General features: G+C 41.3%; 1 long non-coding RNA gene across 1 annotated transcript; it reads left to right on the top strand.

Moving 5' to 3' along the window:
• Positions 1 to 1,102: 1,102 nt before the first annotated feature.
• On the top strand, positions 1,103 to 14,346 carry LOC116665823. Its single transcript, XR_004322532.1, has 3 exons — positions 1,103 to 1,113; positions 10,535 to 10,539; positions 14,263 to 14,346. It is a non-coding gene; the product is annotated as an uncharacterized LOC116665823 (long non-coding RNA).
• The last annotated feature ends 403 nt before the right edge of the window (positions 14,347 to 14,749 follow it).

Genomic DNA, 14,749 nt, shown 5'->3' with positions numbered 1-14,749 from the left:
TAGGCACGTTTACTCACTGTAGGCTTTTAGCTGCATGGTGTACCTCCAGGGCTGCTTTGAGTGCTGTACCTCAGAAGAAGACTTTTACTGTCATAGTGCCAGAGGTTCCACCACTGATGAATGAAGTCTTAGAACCCCTGGCCCAAGACAGCCATCTTTTGTAGATCCCTTTCCCGATTCCTGCCCTGGCTGTGTGCCACATTTCTTTAGTTGCCTTTGAACAAGTCAATTATTTTTTAAATAAAATAAACTTATTGTAAAATGAGACAGCTATTGTAAAAAAGATAGCTGTTGTAAGTGGAAAATAAGTTACACTTGACATCAGTAGAAAACAAGTGTCAAGATAAATTCAGCAAAGACACAATGACATTAGTTAGATGGATACTGTGGCCTCCTCACGATTTTAAGCCTGAGACCTGCTCCCTATTAAACAAGGGGATTAGCAAGTGCTGGAAAGAGGTGTTAGAGATGTTTCAGGCCTCATATGACACTTTTCTTTTCCGTGACGAAATAATCAAGAGGCCTGAAAGGGAACAGCTTCAGAGTTCATGCCTTGCCTGTGCACAGCTAGTCATTCTGTAATCCACCTAAAACCACCTCCTGCACCACCAGCAGACTCCTCTAAATACTTTGGGAAACACAACTTTAAATCAAAGCGATGAAAGCATCACCTGCTAGAAAGATCTTCCTCTGTTGCCTAGAGGTGAGAAGGTGGTCAATTTCTTCAAGAAGGAAGCTGCAGATCTACCCCCAAAGCTGTCCACATCATTAAAGACAACTCAACAGATAGACTAGAATTTAAGAGCAACTCCACCCTGGCTAGTGGGCTGCATTCTTTCTTTATTTTAATGTCTCAAAACAGAAAACACTGAACTAGTTTCCAGGAACTTTGACTCCTTTGTTTTTTCCCACACCCCACATTTAGTTTGCTACGAAGTTGCAGTTTTTGCAATCTGTCCTCTGGTCTGCTTCTCAAATGATGCTGCCTTAGCCTAAAGCCTCATCTGCTATTGTCTAAACTTGATAATGCTTTCCTCTATCTGTCTCTCGATCCATCATCTACAGAAAAACGATCCTCCAATAACAATGCACATTTTTCACTGTGGTCTTCCGGTGCTTAAAGGTTCCTAAGTAAAATGCCCCAGACCACACAATTTGTAAGTGGCAGAGCTGGGATCCAAGTTCATTTGTCCAGTTCCAAAGGCCAGAGTTTTATGACCACATCTGTGTTCATTGCCAAAGACAGAATTTAAGCAACTGACATTCTTGTTCAGAAAGGTACTTTGCAGGTTATAAGAACCCAAATATATATTTCGCAAAACTAAAAATGGCTACTAATTCAACCAATCTCAATACTTATTAGCCATTAAATAAATCTGGGCTCTTTTTGTTGAAATGATAGAAACACACTCAAATTAGTTCAGATGCTATGTGATATTATTTACTAGCTGTACACTGTGCATAACTGAAAAGTTTGGGAGGTAGCACTAGCTTCTGGCCTGGCTGAATTCAGGAGCCAGGTCCCCGGGACTCAGGCACTGGCTCTGTGTCTGTCAGCCCTGCTTGCATCTGCGCTTCTCCCTCTTGTGCAGGCCTTCCCCCAGTGATGACAGGATGCCTGGTGAGGCTCACTCGCCCCAGCAACCGACACAGAAAGAGACTACTCACTTCCTTGGTTATCCTTACAAAAGTTTCAGGACTGAATCCCACTGGCTAAGCTTGGGTCATCTGATGCTCATGAACCAATCCTTGTGTCAGGGGAATGTCTGATGCTGATTGGCCCAACCTGGGTCATGTGCCTACTCCTGGCATCAAGGAGTAGATTAGGCTTTCTGAAACAAGTGGACTTAGGAGGATGGTAGCTTTCTAAAGGGAAATTGAGATACAGTTACCAGGAAAGAACGGGGAGAAGAGGGGACTAGAGGCTGGGCAGGCAAAGGCAACAGGTGCTGCTGTACCTACCCTGAGCTTATGAGCAGTTGTGTCTCGTGGGTGATGAAGAGGCATTTAAAGCATACTCATGCTCTCAAAGAACGAGCAATCAGGTGGCAGACAAGAAATAATGAGAGAACAAGGTGGGGCGTGATCTCAGTGTTATAGTGCACAACCAGGTGGAATAGGAGCTCAAAAAGGGAGAGACAATCAGTGGGAATTCTGGGCAAAATCATTAGGGAGACATTTTGGAGAAGGAGGGTCTTGAAGGATGGGGGCAACTACTGTAGGAAAGATTTTGGATCCACCCGGCAACTTTTTCTCTGGTGCCAAACGCGTGAATGTGTTTCATTACATGACAAGAGAAACTTGGCAGATGAACTAAGGCTTCTGATCAATTGATAATCAGTCACTGGGCAATTCTCAGGCACTGGGTCACCTTGAAACCTCTCACTACATCTCTTCCCTGAATGTTTCCCCTAAAAGTGGTGTAGATGAGAAGGAAATAGTGGTACATCTGGTACTCATGATTAGACAAAAGGTGTTTGGATATGGGCCACTTCTGGATATAAGAGGAAGGAGTCTGTATTTTGGATCCTGAAATATTGGGATATCTTAGCTGCTGAGAAACAAGATTGGAAACCATTGAAATTGTGGTCTAAATAGCCACCAGCTTCAGAATCACCTGGATGTTTAATAAAAACTACAGAATCCCTTTGAATCAAAAGGCACGTGAGACTTAGAAATCTTCATTTTAAGGTAACCTTGCCAGGTTGACTTAACTTTTAGGCACACCTAAGTTTGATAATGTCTGGCTTTGTGAGGTCAGTGGAATAGAATCTTAGGAATGTAGGACTGGATAGAATGTTAGAAATTTAAAATTTGGGGCTTTTAATCAATGCCTCTTCTGCTCCCTTTCCCTCAAATTTTCCCTTCTACTTTTTGACTTGCCTTGATACTGATTGCAAAGTCTATGGATGGGCCAGTGGAAGGGTTCGAGGTGGGACTGGTGTGTGGCAGAGTTATTTAAAGTAGATCTATGATGGTGGTTGGTGGAAAAACCATTTGCATTCTTGGCTTTCCCCATCGCAAGCCCTACTTCTGCGTTTTATACTGTGTTCTGAGTCTGTGGTCCATGGATAATTTAAGGTTGTTCACAGAACTTCTGGAGGCTAGCTTTCAAAGTTTGCCTTAATACATATGTGAATTTTCTGTAAAAGACTCTCTGGCTTCCTTATGATCTCTTCTTAAAGATTCCTTAGGAAGAACTTGGACAAAGTCTGCTTCCCGTTTCATCTTCTAGTGAATCGGAACTCAAAAAGCCTCAGCTGCTAGCCCAGCACCTTTTCTGTGTCTTGGGATTATGGAAATATGAAAGGAATTTGTTTTGCTGAGTAATTTTGAGTAACTTGAGCTGTGTATTTGGGGGGAAAGAGGAAATCTATCAAGCAGTCCTGTGCCCTATGGCACAGACCACATTTCTCCAACCTAGATGCCCCCCAAATTGGAATCGTGGTTACCCTAAGAACAATGGGTGCTCCAGGAAGCAGTATGCCTGACTTTGGAAAGCCAGACTCATCACTGGGGTGATCTTTAATAGTACTGTTTGTTGAACAATGGGTTTTTACCCCAGAATGTGATCACAGCTGTTTTATTTTAGCTAATGCAGCAATTCAAGCAATTAAATCCATATTCCTCTGTGGCTATTTATTTTCACGAAATAGTTCTCAGTGCATTGTCATGAAAGAATTCTTTGAGACTTGCAAAGTTAAAACAGAATGTAGATCTTTTTTTTTTTCTTCTAAAATAGTCACATCTGCTTCTTGAAGTTGTCTCTTCTTTGTTGACGTCTCATAAGGATATCAACTTTTAGTCCCTAGGAGTTGAGTTTCATTGGGAAAAATGAGATTCATTATTCAGAGTCTGTAGATAAGTATCATGGTAAATCATAGTCCAGGGTAAAGAGGAGGACCTGGTTTCTTTAAGCAGCAAAATAACTTAAATCACAGGGCTAATGTTGAAATCTGATGTGGTTATAAAATTAAATAAAAGATGATTATTTCCTGGTTGTAACATTATGTGAATAAAAGATTTGATGTATTTGATTGCATGACTCCCTTCCTCTTCCCTGTGATTCTATATTATGTAATTATTTTATTCCATCATTTGACACTTATTGAGCTGCTACTATGTGTCAGGAATGGTGAGCAAGATAGGCACAATTCTTGACCTTGTTCAGTTTATATCATTTCTGGAAAGACAGACAAGGAGCCAGCAAATAAAGAAAGGGGTAGAAGAATTGGAGGTTGTGGTTCGTGCCAGGAGGGACATAAATAAGGGGCTGAAATAGGAATGAACTGGGAAAGGAGGTTTATTTTCACATAATAATACAGCTATAGAAGCCCCCTCTGCGAACTGAATAGTTAAGCTGAGGCCTATGGGAAAGCTGATTCTTAAAGGAAAGCCTCATATATTCATGTGACTGGGGGAAGAGCATCGCAGGCAGAGGGAGTTGCCCATGCGAGAACCTGAGAAGGGACGAGCTCGGTGTGTTTGCAGAGCCGCGGAGTGAGTGACGTGGCTGGAACGCTGTGAGTGAGGTGAGTGTGGAAGGAAAATGGTTATTACTCCTCTTGCCTTAGTGAAATGTGATCACACTGTTGGGTCTGAAGTTACATTGGAGTAGTGGCTGCCATCTTGCCAATGTCTGAGGATAAGGTGGATCCTTTTCAGTCAAACCAGGATGAACTGCACTGGGGTCATGGTGCTTGGGGTGTTATGAACTAAATGTTTGTCTCCTCTCCCCCCATAGTCATATGTTGAAGCACTAATGTGCAATGTGATGATATTTGGAGGTGGGGCCTTTGGAAAGTAATTAGGTCATAAGAGTGGCGTTCCCGTGAATGGGAGTCATGCCCTTAACAGAATGACAGGAGAAAGATGCTCTCTCTCTGTCTCTGTCTCTCTGTCATGTGGTGATACAGTGGGATGATGGGTGATTTATAAACCAAGAGCAGGGTCCTCACCAAGCCCCCAACCATGCTGGCCCCCTTATCTCAGGCTTCCAGCTTCAGAACTGTGGAAAATAAGTGTCTATTGTTTAAGCATCGTGTTCTGTTACAGCAGCCTGAGCTGACTGACATACAGGAGTGCAGAGTACTGGCGTGCTTTAAGAAGGGAGCAAACTGATAAGCAATGATCATTTCTGCTCACCAGTAGTGAAAACAGCAACCAGCCTGCAGTGCTCACTGAGTCAGATGGCTGGCCAAGATGCTCGGGAAATTACTCCAACCCTTTGGGCTAAACAGGAGCCTATACCAGGGAAACTTGACCATGGTAGATGGTTTATGACTGTTATATTGATTTCCTTTTTTGCTTATTCTTAAATAGAAAGAGAAGTGACCTAACTTTGTCAGCAAGGCTCAAGTGCACTAATGGGAAGTAATGAAGGGCACCCCACTCATTCCCCACTTCCTAAGACTCGGGCTAAGGAATCAAGGGGTGACCATGGATGGTGACTGCAGCAGGAATCAGAGAGAAGACCGGGAGGAGAGACAGAGAATAAAGTCTGTTCCGTTAGCTTCCCTCCTCTTCTTCAAATGAATCAGTTATTACTTCATATGCAAGAGTTTATCAAAATGATCTAAAAATACTGGGACTGGGCTTCATCCTGTCCATTCAGTCATTTTCATGGAGTGCCTATTCCATGCAAAGCCCTGTGATAGATAACTCTGGAGACGTTAGTGTGATTTACATACTGACTCTCACCTCCAGGAGCTTGAAAATTCTAGGGAGAGTCATCATATCCATAAATAAGTGCCATGATCATTCAAAGCTGGGACAGATTGTTACTGGAGGGAGGAATCTGGAATAGTTTTATGAAGGAGGAGACATTTAAGTCAGGCTTTGAATTATCAGTGGAATTGGGGTGAGGGATATGAGAGCGGGAAGGAATCTCAGGCACAGAGAACATCGTCATAGAGGAGGCAAGAGGGACTGCATTGTTGGTGTTCGCAAGTATTGTCTGGGGAGCCTGTTAAGAACAAAGATAGTCAGGACCCATCCTAGAGATTCTGATTAACACAGCCAGGGTCAGAACCAAGGATCTGAACTGTAAGGTCACATCTGATGAATCTGATTCAGAGGGTCCAAGGACCACCCTTGGAGGCATACTGGTCTAGAGGAGAGCAGGTGAACCCCATGGGTAGCAATATTTGTTGAAGACCATCAGTGTGGGATAAACTTGGGAGTGTTGGTAGGAGCCATGCACACAGAAAGTCTTAAGTGCTTTGTACTTTATTTTGGAACAAAGCTACCTTTTGTTTTTGAGCTGTCGCTGTGAACTAGATACTCAAAAGAACACTGTGGGGTTATTTTGGTCCTATTTTAGATGAAGGCACCTAAAAGGAGGGTAAGTGACATGTTCAAGTTTCCTACTGACGGTAAGTGGCAACACTTGGGGTTCAAACCCAGGCGGTTCAATAGGTAATGGGTAATGGACTTGATGTGAGTAGAACTGAGATTCAGAAGGATCGTTGGCTGTGTGATAGAAGAGACTGATGGTGGGGAGTCTACTGAAACAGCACAGACAAGGGTTAGGTACAAAAGACCTGCCCAGTGGAAGAGAGGGGAGATGTTGCAAGATTTTCTGGAACTTTTCATGAGATTGTATCACATAGGGTTGAATGGACCAATCACCCTTCTCAGTCCCTCATGATTTCAGCAAGTTAGCAGAGGTCTTGTGTGGCCACTTCTGCAAACCCTTTCCCTCTGGGACTTGGAATACTTGGATGTTGTCAGCACTGCTTGTGATGTATCAACTCTGACATCTCTCTGGCACACGGAGGGGCAGTCAGTGGTTAAGAACAAAGTTGTTGAAGTCAGACTTCCTGGGTTCAAATCCTGACACACCACTTACTGCCTGAATGAACTGGGCTAATGTATTTAATCTCCTTGTGCCTCAGTTCTCTCATCTGTAAAATGGAGAGAATATCAGCATCTTCAAACAACTGATACGGGATTGAAATGAAATAACACACGTAAAAGGCTTAGAACCGCTTCCAGTGCAGAATAAGCACTCACTGTATATTGGGATACTTACGTTGCTACTATTTTTATTATTTTATTTTGACTTTTATTTTTGTGTTTTCAATGTCTAAGCCTTGTGAAACTTGGATATGCCTCTTTTTTTTTTTTAAACATTTTTTGTTGATTTATAATCATTTTACAATGTTGTGTCAAATTCCAGTGTAGAGCACAATTTTTCAACTATACATGAACATATATACATTCATTGTCACATTCCTTTTGCTAATTTCACAAGCCACAGGCTTATTCATTCACTGCTGAGAGATGTGTCTATATCAAGACTGTCTTTTGAAGGAAAGGACGGTGGACCGTGATCAAGGAGAAATTCCTCTTCTGATTAATTGTATTACTCTTTCAGCCTCTCAGGAGTCTGAGGTAGGCTGGTAATTCAATCCTGGAAGGAAATTGGAATATCAAAGAAGCAACCTATTGCTGCAGTCGCATCAAACTTGGCTCTTCCAGTGGTGATGAGAGGCTCCACAGTGGGTGGGGTTTCCTTCTTATAAAACGAACAAGACCCTCTGAAGAGAAGGGAGTGGTTCCTCTTCTTAATCCTTCTCCCTGGTGATGCCTCCATGGCTGTTACAGAGGTAACTTTTGTATATGATTCATACTGGCTTCATGACTATGGGGTGGATATATTTTCCCCCACACTGGGTGATGCAGCAAGTCAAATTTGGAGACTCTCCTTAGCCTTTTTGTTTATGTAGCATTGGGGCCATTGATGACATAAATCATGGCAATCCTAAGATGCCTGATACAAAGTGGATAAGATGAGTTATTTAAGGAGCAGCTTTGCAGGTTGAGGAAGGGGGTTCTACTTTATGGTTCTCAGAGCTAACCTTGAGATGGGAGCAAAACTAGGAGACTGAGACATTTATTTAGAACTTGGGGAAGAAAAATCCAGGTGGAGGAAAGAGTAAGTATATAAACTATGGGCCTGTAGCCAGAACAGAGCTGACATGGTTGAAGAAGTGTGGGAAGTCCTGTTTGTGCATGATCAGCATAGGGGAGGGGGCTGTAAGCGAGTGGAGAAACATCAGGAGTCAGAGTATTTGGAATTTAACACCCATGATTTCATTTGGAGTACAGCTGAAGTTGTGGAACTTTTTTTTACATTTTGTTTTTTTGAAGTGTACTTGATTGACAGGGTTAGTCTTAGGTGTATAGCAAAGCAATTCAGTTATACATATATATCCATATGTATATTTTTCATATTCTTTTCCACTATATGCTATTACAAGAAATTAAATATAGTTTCCTGTGCTATACAGTAGATCCTTGTTGTTTATCTCTTTTATATTTGGTAGTGTCAATCTGTTGATCCCAAACTCCTAATTTATCCCTCCCCTGCCCTTTCCCCTTTGGTAACCACAATTTGTTTTCTATGTCTGTGAGTCTATTTTTGGTTTTGTTAATAAAATTTGTATCTTTTTTTTTAAGATTCCACATATAAGTGATATCATATGATATATGTCTTTCTCTGTCTGACTTACTTCACTCAATATGATAATCTCTAGGCTCATCCTGAAGTTGTGGAACATTTTTAAGCAAGGCTATAAGACCTTGTGACTTACATTTAAAAAAAATTAATCTGGGATCTGGTAGGGAATAGATTACAAAGGACAAAAGTAGAGGCTGAGATCAGTTAGGAGGCTGTGCTGTCAGGCGATGGGTTAGACTAAATACTCAATGAATTTTGTAAAATTACTACATAATTTGGTTCATCCTTAAGTGCTTGAGTTGGAGTAAATTATGAACTATCCTGAAGTTAGTTGAAAATAAGTCATTATTACCGCTGGAGAGTTACAGGCTCTTCCTGACTTTTCTGGAAATGGTTTCAGATTTCTGAAAATAATCTCACAGTGTCATCAGCCCCGTGTGTGGGTGCAGAAGCTTCTCCACAGCTTGGTTTGTGCAACCTTGGAGCATGACAGAACAGCTGTAGAGCATATGGAAGAATGGGAGAACCTTCTGTCAGTGGAAAGCCATTTATTAAAAAAATAATTAACCCAGAGGTAGAAGAGTACAGTGGAAGAGGGCGTGGGAACCTGGAGAAATGAAAACAAGTCCTTGAATGTCATGGTGACCAGCAGGAGTTGAGCCAGGTGCTGAGGGGAAGTGAGGACGGCAGGGGACACACTTCATCAGGGCAGCTGGGCCCATCTTGCGGAGACTCAAGGAGTGGCCGTGACCCACCCCAAGGAGCCCACTCAGCAGCAGACAGCCTAAGCTAATTTGGAAACTCTTGACATCCTTAAAGTAATTGGAAGCCAATTTGGCCAAGAGCAAATTACTGCCAATGGTGAAGTCATTTTGCAGTTTTCCTTGCTTACCCAAATTGTACAGTTAAAGGAAATAAGTGAAATTTAAGCAGTATATTGGACTCCTAGAGTGAAACTCCTAAGGTAGAAAATGAACACCAACTTACAGAACCTTAGCCCTTTTCAGAAACCCATGGAATTAATGAAATCCAGCCTGTCTCCCCAGCTGACCCCAGTTTTCCTTTCTCTATTCCAGGCCTGGGACTGAGATTCAGGTTTTTAAAAGTGTCTCTGTGCCTGCTTTGGAGTCAATTCATTCTTTTTTTTTTTTTTAATTTAAGTGTAGCCAGTTTACAATGTTGTGTCAAATTCTGTGTATAGTATATTGTTTCAGTCGTACATACACATGCATATTTTTTTTTGAGTCAATTCGTTCTTGTTGCCCACAGGCAAAGAAGCTCTGATCGATGAAGAGGAGTCATAGGGCGGTCTGTTTTAACTCAGAATTGGGAAAAAATGTTTTAGTAATTCTAGCTGCCCAGCAGTGGAATAGACTGCCTTGTGAAATAATAGTAATAGGAGGTTAACATTTATTGAGCATATACTATGTGCCAGACACCAGGCTAAGTGCTTTACATGCGTTATTTTATTTGGTCCACGGCACAGCTTGTGTTACAGATGAAGACACTAAGGCGTAGAGGGATTAAAGTTACGTGCCTGAGGTCACACAGTTATCCTAGGTCACTATCCCTGGGGTGGGGCCAGGCTTGGTAAACAGAGACTGCACATTTGAAAGAATGAAGGAAGGAATGAATTTGTTTCAGTTCAAGAAATAGTTTTTGAAAAGCTACTAAGTGCCAGACACAGTGTTAGGCATCTTCAGGTACGCAAAGACCAGTATGTTCTAGATTACGGCTGGAAGATCTTTCCAGAATAATAGGAACAATGTAGCTGAGGCTTTATAATTGATAAAAGTGAACGTTTACAAAGTTCCAGAAATGTGTTGGCAGCATTTGGTTGCATTTTCAGGTGGAGATGGATTTAGGAAAGACTTCTGGCATAAAGCGGTATTTCGTCTGAACTGTGAAGGATCGTCAGGGAAGGAAATTGGAGGCAGCTTGGGACCCAGGAGCATTCCAAAGTATGGCATCTACATTTTATTCACCAGGTGGGAGGGATCCATTAGTTCTTTTTCTAGTAGGGAGTGATCTGACAGTACCAAGAATTATCTGCTGGCTAGAAATGAAGAGATTTGGTTAAAAGAACGAGTAACAGTCAGAGGTCAATTAGATGTCCAGGAGACCCCAGACGAGGGTGATGTGAGGGGAAGGAGAAGGGAAGGAGGCGGGAAGAAAGCTTGTAGAGGTCGAATCAATTAGTTGGAAGTAGGCAGATTAGTGGAGGACAGAGCCAATGATGTCTCTTAGGTTTTGAAACTGGTTAACTTGGATGATAGTGGTCCCATGGATTAGGGACAGGAGACAATCTAGGAGAGAGAAAAAAGAATGAAAACTTTATAATTAATTCACCATTTCTATGGGCTCCTGAAAAACACTTTTCTTTCTTTCCTGGTTGCCAACCATGGTAGGTGGGGGTTGCTGGCTTGCTAGGTTCTTGTAATCTGTATAGCCAACTAGCTAGTGTTAACTGTACCAAGTATTTACCAGGCTGAGGCACAGCCACAAACAAGACAGCATCCACCCCTGCCCTCACGGAACTTATTTTTCCATGGAGAGACAAATGTTATATGTATGATTACATAAGGAATTATGAACCCCTGAATAAGCCTTTGGCCAGGCTTCCGTGAGAAATGAAATTCAAGTTGATACCTGAATGGTAAGTAGGTTAGTCCTGGCATAAATATTTTAATTCACATGCTCTGTTTTCTTGTAATTGTAATAAAAAGGAAAAGATGTGGGCACTTTAAGCTGCTTGGACCTGTCAACTCCAACTTCCGATGAGATGCTTGATTCAGGGATGAAAGGTCTTATTGGTGGGGAGTGGGGACCACATACATCTCACCACTATCTGCTCTTCCCTCTGTTGACTTCACCCCCTGCCTTGTCAGTTGGCCTGAGGTTGCCTGGGTTATTCCTAAACTAAATTCTGAAAATGTGCTTCATTTTCTCCAAAGCAATGACTTGGGGGAGGCCAGGAATGATTCTGTGGTAAGAGAATGACATTGGAATGCAGGGTTGAGGGCTGAGACACTGGCCGGAGATCACTCAGCCTGCCCACAAATTTAAAAATGCACAGTTTGACTGTAATGCTGGAAAATATCTCCTAATGTTTTGGCTTCTGCCAGCCCCAAAGAGAAAGCTCAAATCATGGATGGCAGCAATATTATTAATTCAGGAATTTTAGCACTCCACTGCTGCTCATTTGGCCCTAATGATTTAAAAGGAAAAAAAAATCATTTCACAGTGAATTTGTCCCGGATGGTGTGCAGGTTTGTGAGAAAAGGGAAGGAAAGAAGGAAGTAAGGAGGCAGAACAATGGACTGAGAGAGTGCACTGGGGACTCTTCAGAAATGCATGGTTCCTCTTGGGGGACCAAGCTGCAGTGGACTTGGACACGGATCCATCAGTGCCACTCGGTCATCTCTCATTGCATGTTGCCTTGTTGATTGGATTGTTGGATTCCTTTTCCTCATGTGTGGACGTGTGTGCCAAGGTTGATCCAAGGGGCTTGGAACTGGGCTGATGATATCTTCCTCACCCAGATCCAAACATCTCAACTGCCTTCAGTTTTCTTATTGTAAAACGCACATTTTTGCTTGTATAGATAATTGGACTCCCAAGGGGTATTCAGTCTAGTCTTAAGTCCAATAACATACAAGCCACTAGGCAGAAAGGGCAATGTTCTTATTGAAATCTTTATTGTCCTTGGTCCTTGTCTGATATAGAACTGCTGAGGTCTTCAGGGCATCTCTTTCACTGCAAGCTCCTTTTATAGGAGACGTATGTTCAAAAACATTAGCTGAGCACGTGCTGGGTGAGAAATCATGGGCTGGGCATGGTGGACAATACGAAGTTGAGTAGACATTTCTCCCAAGACAATGAGCTTCTTGAAGGCAGGAAGCGAGGTAAACATAAATCACTGCATTAAGAGGTTCAGATGTGGCTATTATGATAAACACAAAAAACCTTTGTTGATGACCTATCCTTTGGCAAGTACTGTGCTATACTACACTCTGAGACTTCAGTGCTGTGATCACAGAAATGCTATTAAAGCTTTCTTGGGGTTTGGGGTGCAAGAATTCACTTCTGGCTAGAGAAGCAGAGAAAGTTCCTTGGAGGTGGAGCTACGGACCTGGGTTTGAAAGAATAAAAATTGTTTTTATAAGAAGAAACGGTGCGATGGGTGCTCTGAAGTTGGGGAGATGGCCCAAGCAAAAATGGGGAGGCAAAAACATTAGTGTCTGGCTTGGCTGGGATGAACCTTTCTGTAGAGCAGTGGTCATTCATATTATAGGTATGACCTCTTCTGTTTTAAAAATCTTTTATTAAACGATAAATATAAAAAACATACAAATCACATGCACAGTTCATGGAACCTTCATCAACTGAAATACACTCATGTAACCAAACATCTAGACGATCAAGAAACTGAGCCTTGTAAGTCCTTCTCACTCAACTTCCATTCACTGCCCCCACACAACTCAGGGTAACCTTTCTCCTGATTTCTAACAGCATAGATTTGTTTTCTTGTTTTTGGATATTGTATAAGTGGGATCTTTTTTTATGTTTCTGGCTTCCTTGCTCTGCACCACATTGTGAGATCCATCCTGTTGTGTGCAGCTGGGGTCTGTTCACGTTTGCCACCGTGTCGTATTCCGCTGTGCAATTGTACGACAGTGTATTTATCCATTGCACTCTTGCTGGCATTTGGGTTGTTTCCAGTTTGGGGAAATTATGAATATGCTTCTATGACCACTCCTGTATAATGTCGGTGGATAAGCGCATTGCTGCATTTCTGTTGAGTATATCTCTAAGAGTGGAATTTCTGGATTGTAAAATTGAAAATCCCTTTTTAATGACAAAAACGCCTGTCTCATATGATTCTAATTATGCTTTTAATATTCCTCTGTTGAGAAATATACAATGATAAATATCTACTGTGAATTCAGCAACACTTTTGAATCAACTAGTATATTATCCATCACAGAAATAGACGTGTGTGATGTATTTTGTCTGCAGACAGAGTTCAGTGTACATTTGAATACCCAGATCCCTTGAAATATCTCTGAGTCCCCAGTTGGGAACCACAGACTTAAGTGAATGGTGGGGCGTGAGGCTAAGGTGCAGTTTAGTTCACTGACATCTCTGCTGCTCTGGGCCAAGCTTCTAGTCTGAAATCTAGTGGAATTTTCTTCTTTTTGTCTTGCCTTTTCCCTTGAGAAAGCACAGATGTACTCCCTAGCTATACTATAACTAATGCATTATTAGGAAGACGATATGACCAAGTGGAATAATTATGAGTTTTGGAGGGGAATCTGGACATGAACCCACAACCTGCCACTTATTAGTTGTGTGAATAAGATAAGGGATGATTTTCTGTGAGCCTCAATATGCTCATCTGTAAAATGGAAATAAGAATACCTACCTGGTGTAAGTGTCACGATAATCAAATCAGAGACTGTATGCTAAATGTCTAGCGCTATGTCTTCTCAAGGAATGAGGACTATACCGTTGTTTTAATTGTCATTTCATCATCTTTTTCTACCTGTGTGTCTTCTCCTTGGGGTTAGGTTCTTTTTCGGGTACTCTTGTTTTGTCTCCTAATGCCTGCCCCCTCCTTATTATCCTCATAACTAAGGAGAAACATTTTTAAAAATTGAAGTTTAGTTGATTTACAATGTTGTGTTAGTTTCAGGTGTACAGGATAATGATTTGGTTATATATATATTAATTATATATTATATATAAAATTTTCAGGTTCTTATCCATTATAGGTTATTACAAGATATTGAACCTAGTTCCCCGTGTTATACGGTAGGTCCCTGGTGTTTATCTATTTTATGTATATAGTAGAGTGTATCTGTTAATGCCAAACTCCTAATTTGTCTCTCCTCCCCTTTCCTCTTTGGTAACCATAAGTTTGTCTTCTCTGTCTGTTTCTGATTTGTCAATAAGTTTACTTGTATTTTTTTTTAGATTCTGCATACCATAAGTGATATGATATGATAGTTGTCTTTCTGTCTGACTTACTTCACTTAGTAAAATAATCTCTAGGTCCATCCATGTTGCTGCAAGTGTCAATTTTTCATTTTTTATGGCTGAGTAAAATTATATATATATATATATATATATATATATATATATATATATATATATATATATATATATATATATAATATCTTTTTATCCACTTATCTATCAATGGTCACTTGGGTTGCTTTCAAGTCTTGACTATTGCAAATTGTGCTGCTATGAACATTGGGTGCCTGTATCTTTTCAAATTAG

The sequence above is a fragment of the Camelus ferus genome, chromosome 9 (assembly GCF_009834535.1).
Source record: "Camelus ferus isolate YT-003-E chromosome 9, BCGSAC_Cfer_1.0, whole genome shotgun sequence".
In the NCBI taxonomy this organism is placed as follows: Eukaryota; Metazoa; Chordata; class Mammalia; order Artiodactyla; family Camelidae; genus Camelus; species Camelus ferus.
The sequence above is the reverse complement of the archived record's forward strand: the minus strand, read 5'-3'. Positions and strand labels throughout refer to the sequence as shown.